An 8,447-nucleotide genomic window follows, 5' to 3' on the forward strand; every position below is an offset into this window, starting at 1 on the left:
AAAATGTAGCAAAGAATGATGTGCTTTCGGATAAATGTCTGTCTTCTGATCTTTTCTTAATGCAGACCCTTTGCCTTAAGTGGCTGAAGGTTTAAAAAAAAATTTGCACAAATATATTTTTAAAACAAAAAAATATGGAGGGTCGATGGACAGAAAGGTGAATATATAAAAAAGAAAAAAAAATTCTATATAGTCTGTCTTTAACTTGAACTTACCTTGCAAATCGTACCCCCACTTCAACGGATGCCTTAAGGTGTTTGCTTGTGTGTACTCTGTGTAGTTAAGTATTAGCTACACCGCTTCCTACTTTATTAAAGCGTCGGGAAGCACACTGTGGCCTATCAGCGTCTGGGAGCGTGCCTGCGAGCGTGGAAGGGTTTGAGTGGTTGTGAGCATGTTTGACGAAAACACAAAGCTGCTATCTAATAGGCCAAACGCTCAGGTTAAATCAACTGATGAGTGTTATCGTAGGGTTTTTCCTATGAATTTGCTACTTGTATTGTGGAAGACTAAAGCATTTCCATTTCAACAATTTCTCAGAGTTATTAACATTAAAGAGGGGGGGTTACAGGGGGGGCTATGATTATTATTATACAAAGAAAAACTCCTTCGATGCAGAGGGGAGGTCTGCTACTTGCGAAGGTGTTTAACCAATGTACTTTTTGGGTAAAGAATAAGGAAATTTAACCATGTAGGTGACTATTTATATACAGATAAAGTATTTTTGAAAAAGATATGCAAAGAAGCTATTTACCTACATGTATATTTAAAGTGTTGTCTTTTCTCCTGAAATCCAGGAATTGAGTAAAATACAGATCTATTTAACGTTGAAATACTGTGATCATCCAGTAGCACAAACTTGCATTTTCGTGCAAATTACCAGTTTACTTTTTTTCACACGGGAACAGAAGCTTTTTGGTTCATAGCATTCTGAATAAACCTGAGATATTATAGATATATATATTTTTTTTTTATCCTTCATCAATGAACGCTGCCAATGAAAAAGGGAAGCATACTGTTTACAGATGTGATTTATTGGAATGTTTGCCAAAAAAGTTGGAATCTGTAATAAACGTTGCCTCCAGCAGAAAAAGGTGGTGTTGCTTTTGTTTCTGTAAACCAGAACATGCCGTTGAGACAGTTTTAATCTAGCTGAATATATATTTGATTGTAATACTACCTGATACAGCATCCCTTGAAATCTAATGTCTAATATTTACTTTGAAATAACAATATTCTGCTAGGTTATTTTCAAGGCCAAGATGGTGGCATGGTTTTCACTACATTGCTGCATTTTCTTTATCCCTGTGCGATTTCTAAAGGATGTATGCACAGCTATAAATCAGTAGATTAAGGTAAAACTGTAATTTCTTGATTCTTGTTAGCTCACCCTTACTCAGTTTCAGAAGTGGTGTCGCGAATGTGAATGCTGTCACTTGTACGTCCAATAATCCGTTTTCGTCCATTGTTAAAGGGACACTGTAGTGTGCCATACAGCCCTACTGGCAAAGAATATATATTAATGTACTTTAATAATCCAATTTTACCTGTGAAAAAGAAAAAAATAACACGGAAGCAAACCAATCTGCTGTCTGGCACTAGTTTGGCTACTTGAAGCACCCAGGCACTCGCAGGAAAGTGGTCCCATTTAAATCCATGGGAATGTTTTTTCTATGAATGTGTATAGGGCGTCCTGTTGGAACCCTGGAAATCCCCAGTGAACCAGTGGTGGAAAACCACTGCACAGGAGATGTGTTCAGCTGGAGGAATCTCCTGCAAGCCAAGGACCTGCTGGCAATGACACAATGTAAATGCATAGAGGAGATTGTGATGACTCCCTCCATGCATTTGCACTTGAAGGAAAGTCATATCATGTCTTGAAGTTTATATGATGGCTAGCGTGTCCATAGACTCGTTTTTGAATTACTGTAACAAACCATAGAAGAAAACACACACATAGTATATGGGATAAATGTGTTAGAAAACACAATAGAACATAGCAAGGGACTTTCAGTATGTTTTCAATGATTAGAGTAAATTTTAATATGTTAAAACAATTTCTAGTATCTTTTTAAGCAAAAGAATAACTACAAAGATCAACACCAGATACATGCCTGGTAACGCCAGGAAAGGCAATACCTGCACTTATTGAGGTGCTTGTGGACTGACCATCAAACCCTTGTCAGGCCACTATAGTCTACATTCCTGTTGAACAAATCCTGCGGAGATAAGGCCTTCAGTATTGATTTCAATATTTAACTTTTAAAATATTTAAGAGAACAGGGAGTTTGTGTAATTGTCTATTTTTAAATGGTCTTGACCCGAGTTTCCAGCTTCTTGTATACACTACGCTATCTTGCCCAAACGCTTGAGACGATGCCTACTTGCTGATCTTGTTTGTAACTACCTAATTCTGTTCTGAGGGTGAAGAGGTTGAATTTGTGTGCCCAAGAATGGCATGTAGTCTTAAAGCACCTGTGTTAAATGCATTGCTTGACGCCCTGAGCCTGGGTAGGAGAGCTGATGGTCTAGTGAGTAATTGCCACTAAACTAAAATTATTTTAGAAATTTGCAGGTGGAACCAATGCTAAAACTGGGAAACTATTTAATCCACCTGTTGTTGTGTAGCATCTTTATTGTTTACTGTTTAAAATCTCACATTCAGTCTATATACATATGTATGTATGTGAAGCGTTTGCCTTTCTAAAGTGTTCTGTCAATGATTGTTTTCTGATAGCTTGTCATTTCCATGTGAATGTCGTATATTTTTAAAAATGAAAATGTATTTGTAGAAGGATCTAAAACAATTTTTTTGTGGCCTCTTTTTGTAATACAAAAGACAGCAGGGGTGTGCTATAGTTTCAGCCGGTTTTGTGTTGATTGGCTATCCCATATCAATAGATCCGAAACTTCTGGGAAAATGTTATAGCTCTTAAATTCTTTTGAATCCACTCCGTTCTTAAATTAATATAACAGCTTCAAAAACAATAGTTTAGAGGTGCTGGGAAAACTGGGATATGCAATTTAAATTCTGCCTTGCTGCCAACATTTTTTATTTTGCAAAGGACTGCCGTGCCAAAGCAGCCTGGGGTAGAACAAGCTGACCAGTTATTATCCTTGTGAAAATAACTTGGCTTTCATCCCCCCTCCCCCAAATGCACAATCCAATTAAGCAATGGAAACGTTGTTGTTGCCTAAAAACTTGAAGAGCTGTGTCCTCTGTCTCACACATGTGTCCTTGAGAGTGCAACACTGATCCAACGGCGCTTCTCTAAGTGGCGCTGGATCTGTGTAAAACAATACAAAAGTGATTGAAGTTTACATTGGCTGTTTTCCCTGCACACATTTGTTTTGCCGATTGTCAGTTCCATACATGCTGTATTAAAAAAAAAAAAATAAAAAAAAAATCTAGAAGGTAAAATGGCATTTGGGGTATTTTATCAGCTAATTTTTGAGCCAATGTTACCCCATTGTGGTGTTCATAAATTCAGTTTTAATAAAGTATTAACAGAGTCTTGTGTCTTCATTGAGAAATCAATCTAAAAACAGTCGGCTGGACTTGGGTGGTGGAAAAGTGTTCCCAGGTGCGCTAAATGTTTGACTCAAGGAACAGGTACTGGGTTTGACAGATGCCATGGAATGCTACCTGCCCGATTCCATTGCCAAGGTGAATGAATAATGATCTCCCAGGGATGTTTCATTAATTGTCCCTTAATTCCAGTAAAGGGACACGTTTAAGCAGGACTGTGCTTGCTAGGACATGGGCGATTTGTCCAGGCCTTGCTAATATGTTTGGACACAAATCTCTGCAGGAATGTTCAAACATCTAGTGGGAAACCATCGCTGAAAATTAAGGCAGTTGCAGCAGCTCAGGGATGGGTAACTACCATGACTTTGAAATGAGATGCTTGAGCAGATTAGGGCCATGTAGATTAACATTTTAAGCAATTGTTATGCATGTCCTACTTGAGCCGCCGAAGTTACATTTGAAAAATATAAAGCGTTATATACAAACTTAGGAACTCCTCAGCATTAGTGCAAAAAGATTGTAAGACTAGTGTACAGTTATGTTAAAATAATGTGTAGTTGAAACAGAAGCAAACATAATTTGGGTTCAAAACAATCTCGCCAGCTTTTGGTTGCCCACAAGAACATAAACAAGTTATTTAAGCTTTGTGTAATGGGAAGCTTTTGCAGAAACAATTCTCTGTACAGAAGGGGTTAATATCAGAGTAAAATAGCAAAAGCGAACACTGTTTTCTATTTTGACTGTTTACTGTTAATTGCCAACATAATAGTATCCTTAGTGATAATTTTTAATGACATTCCCAACCAGGTACACGACAAATGAAAAAAGCCCTGCGGCAAGCATGAGTTTCAGGCAAATTAAATACAGAATCCCAAGTATCCTGTCCGACCGCTTTTAGAATAAGCAGGTATGAGATCCCAGAGCAGAATAGAGGGATCGCTGCTGATATACACCCGGTATTTCCCTTAATAGAAGTAATTAATGCTCAAACAAATCAAGTCTGTAATTATTTTATAACTTCCTGGGTGTATTGAGCAGCAATTCATATTCATAACTGAAAAATGCCCTGGCCTTTTCATAGTCACCTGTTTCCTTGTTAAAGCAGATGTCATGGTTTGTTTAACTTGTGTATTTAAGGGAAAACCCAGTCTCTCAGGGAGCCCCCTAAACAACCATTGCATATGTGAGAACATTCTTAACTTTTATATGCATTGCTCAAAATGGGGGGGCGGGGTTTGATTACTTACTGTAAAGGGGAAGCTTTAGCTTGCCACCCAGGATTGTTCGTCAAACCAGTGTGGCTGCTGACTGACCATAAGTATAGCATGTGCCAGAAGATGTATGTTTCACCGATCACATTTCCTGCGCAGAAAATAGCTAGTGGATGGGCAAAGGGGCAAATCCATATGAACTGCATTTGCTAGGGAGATGCCACAAATTTATAGGGCACGCTCGGCCATCATATGCATTAACCCCTTTGGGAGCAGGGTTTTTTGTTTTTTTTTTTTGTTTTTTTTCCCCTTTCATCTTTTTACCTCTTTTCCATATTTGAACTTGTGCATAATTTTGTTCTGAAGTAGGTCCCTCTTTTAAAATCATAGAAATACATAAAACAATCCGTACTTATAAAAGGTTTTTTTTTAAAAAAAACTGTAGTAATATAGTTTAAAAAAAATAAAAAAAAAATTACAATTTAGCTTAAATATTTAAATCTATATGGTAGGTGCCACAGCTGTTCGGTAATAACTCCTGAATACGGTTGTAACCCGCATCCATCCTTTTTATATCACCCTATACTACATTTTTGTTTAAGTGATATATATTAGGGATACACCGAAATGAAAATTCTAAACCAAACCTGAAAATTCAGGATTCACTTGGCCGAAAATGACCCCCCCCTTTAAAAAAAAATAAAAAAAATAATAATAATAATAAAACCCACACTTATTAAAAGTAAGTAACACACCAAAATTGGACAAAAAAAATGTAATAACACACACACACACATATATATATATATATATATATATATATAATATATATAATATATATAAGCAATCACACGCCTATCATGCCCAGATGCCAGCATGTACTGGCTGACTTACCATGATAGGAGTGTGTTTTTTTTTTTTTTTTTTTAAACAGCAACCACACTCCTTTTATGCCCAGGTAGCCAGTACATGCTGGAACCCAGGCATGATAGGAGTGTGATTACGGGCTCTCTATGCCACACACACCCCCACACACACACACCCCCACACACACACACCCATGCTATCACACTCTCTTTCACAAACATTCATTCACTCATTCATATACTCATTTATTCCCTTAATCATGCATACTTGCTCATACACCCACCCCCTTACCTGAACTGCAGATCTCTCGCTCGCAGACTTCTGCAGGGGCCCGGCTGCTTCCCTCTGTGTGTGGCTGTGCGAGCAACTTCTCTTTTCCCGCCCCCCAAGGGAAGAAGGAATGGAGCATTCACAGGACTCCGCTAGGTTCCTGCTTTTCCTGGCCGGTGCGAGAGACCCTGCAGGCGCAGTTTGTGTGACCAATGCACCGGTAAGCAGCCTGGCCCCCGTGGACAATTATTTTTGGTCGTTTCTTTTTATTTCTGCATTTTTGCCGATAATGCCCTTTTCGGACGTTATATTTCAGCCACCGGTATATCGGTACATCTCTAATATATATGTTGTTTTTTTTTTTACTTTGTTTTTATTTTGTAAATGGGCCAATTTGGGAGAGCAAGAGATATCCCTTGTAACTGACCCATTGAGCAGCTGCACACCAGGGGGCCTGATTTCCCAGGAAGACGATCTGACTCCTGGCTCGAGTCAGGGGGGCTGCAGCCTCCTCTGGTTTAGTCCACCTTGGCCAGAGTACATTGCTCCCTAAATATTAGAATGTGTGTACATGTCTATAAATACATTTTTTTAAATACATATCTGCCCCCTGAGCACACACCCTGAAGTGAAAGTGTCCTTGGGCCCAATGTTGGTCTATGTCCCTCCCTTTTAGAAATTAGTTCAGCCCAACATCACCTTCAATCCACAAACAAACCAATTAATTTCCCTGCCAGCCTTAGTGGCGTGTTACGTGAGTTAGGTAGGCAGGATTCTAAGAGAAAAGAACAAATACCCCCCAAGGGCTCCTCGTTGTTTTTTTCTGCCTACGTCAGGTAGGAGGACTCTCTCCCTCAATTTGTTGTATTTCTGGACTCTTGGTTGTGTCTTTATGGACTGGCTGAGCCATCTATGTTAAGGGTAGTCTGGGTCCATATAGCCCCGGGTCACTGGAAGCTACCTACCAACAGATTCATGCTCATGGCCTTCCAGCTCTGAGCCTCAGGGTGTCACACAGAGAACCTTTTCTCTATCCCCTGAACCTGTATTTCTGGAACCCTTTCAATTTGGCTCAGACTGCAAGAGTTCGGAGCAAGAGAATTTCAGGATTCACCGTTTTTGTCCTATTTGGAAGAAATCAACACCTCTATTGCAGCAGTGAAATCAGCCATGAGTGTATCTCAGGATGAAGCCCCTAAAAAGAAGCCTCCTTCAGGGCCTCTCAAAGTATTTGCCCTCCTTTCCAGTCCATGAGCCACTTGCTGACCTTATTAAGGAAGAACATCTCGTCAGAAAATTAGTCCTCTCTAGGAGAACAAGTTACTGTTCCCTGTCGAACAGCTTCAGCAATGGGAAGCGCCCAAAATAGATGTGGCTGTGGCTAAGAGAACTGCACTCCCCCCTGGAGGACGGCTCTCACTTCTCAGGTCCTATGGATTGAAAAGCAGGCACTGCCCTTAGACACACCTTAGGAGTCTAGGTATATTAGTCATCCTGTATCTTGATGAATGGCTCCTGCATGAAAGCTTACCATTGCTACTCTTAGAACACCTGCAGATCACTCGCTTGCTACTCCAACAGCTAGGGCGAATGGTCAATTGGGGAAAATTTTAGCTCGTCCCTTCCAGACGCATCAGCTTCCAGGGAAAGATACTTCTACCTCAAGTGAAGCAGGAGAAACTAACAAGCCTAATATGTCAGGTTCAGACCTACCTTCCAAACTGCAATGCCACTTCTTGGATGTATGACAGCATGACGATACTCCGGCCCTTTGGGCTCTGGTGCGCATGAGACCGCTTCAGCCTTTTCTACTGTCTCGATGGGATGGACAGACAACATTATTAGAGCATCATGTAAGATAATTCTGTCCTCTCTGCATTGGTGGTTAGACCAGAACCAACTTCCACGGGAGAGATATTGGCTGGCACCTGCACTTCTGCTCATCACTACAGATGCCACCAGCTGAGGTTGGGGTGCACACTTTTCGGATCAAACTATTCAGGACAGTTGGGGGAGAGCCGAATTCCATCTCTTGGCAAACTTAGAATCTTTGGTCGGAAGAAAAGGCCCTGGTCTTTTGGCAGCACCTTCTTGCGAACAGAACAGCTCCGATCCGATTAGACAACAGGGAGGTGGTAGCCTCCACAAATCACCAGGGAGGAACAAGGCATAAAAGTGGCAAGTCTCTCTTTTGGCCCATCATATCAAAGGAGCAAATCCGCATAGGCGGATTTGTTAAACCCAGGCGAATGGTACTTGCACAAAGATGCTTTTCAGCAACTGAAAGACATAAGCCAACTGGAAATTTCACAGTTGGGACAGGGCATCTACAGAGAATGGTCTTTGGGGTTCAGAGAAAAAATTCGCATTTGTTTTGGAGGACATTAGAATGATATCTGGGACATCCCACCTGCCTGAATTTTGTTGATGTCTTAGTATGCTTTTCCCATGTAATGTGCCACCAGCTTTGGCAGGGAAACATAGATTCTACTTGCCAACTCTCTTCCTGCTATTACCTTCGTGGCAGTTTTTCTTCCTTCTTATTTACATTATTTTGTCATTCTTGCAGC

The sequence above is a fragment of the Sceloporus occidentalis genome, unplaced genomic scaffold (assembly GCF_023333645.1).
Source record: "Sceloporus occidentalis isolate IW3139 unplaced genomic scaffold, rSceOcc1.0.p SCAF_16, whole genome shotgun sequence".
Classification (NCBI taxonomy): domain Eukaryota; kingdom Metazoa; phylum Chordata; class Lepidosauria; order Squamata; family Phrynosomatidae; genus Sceloporus; species Sceloporus occidentalis.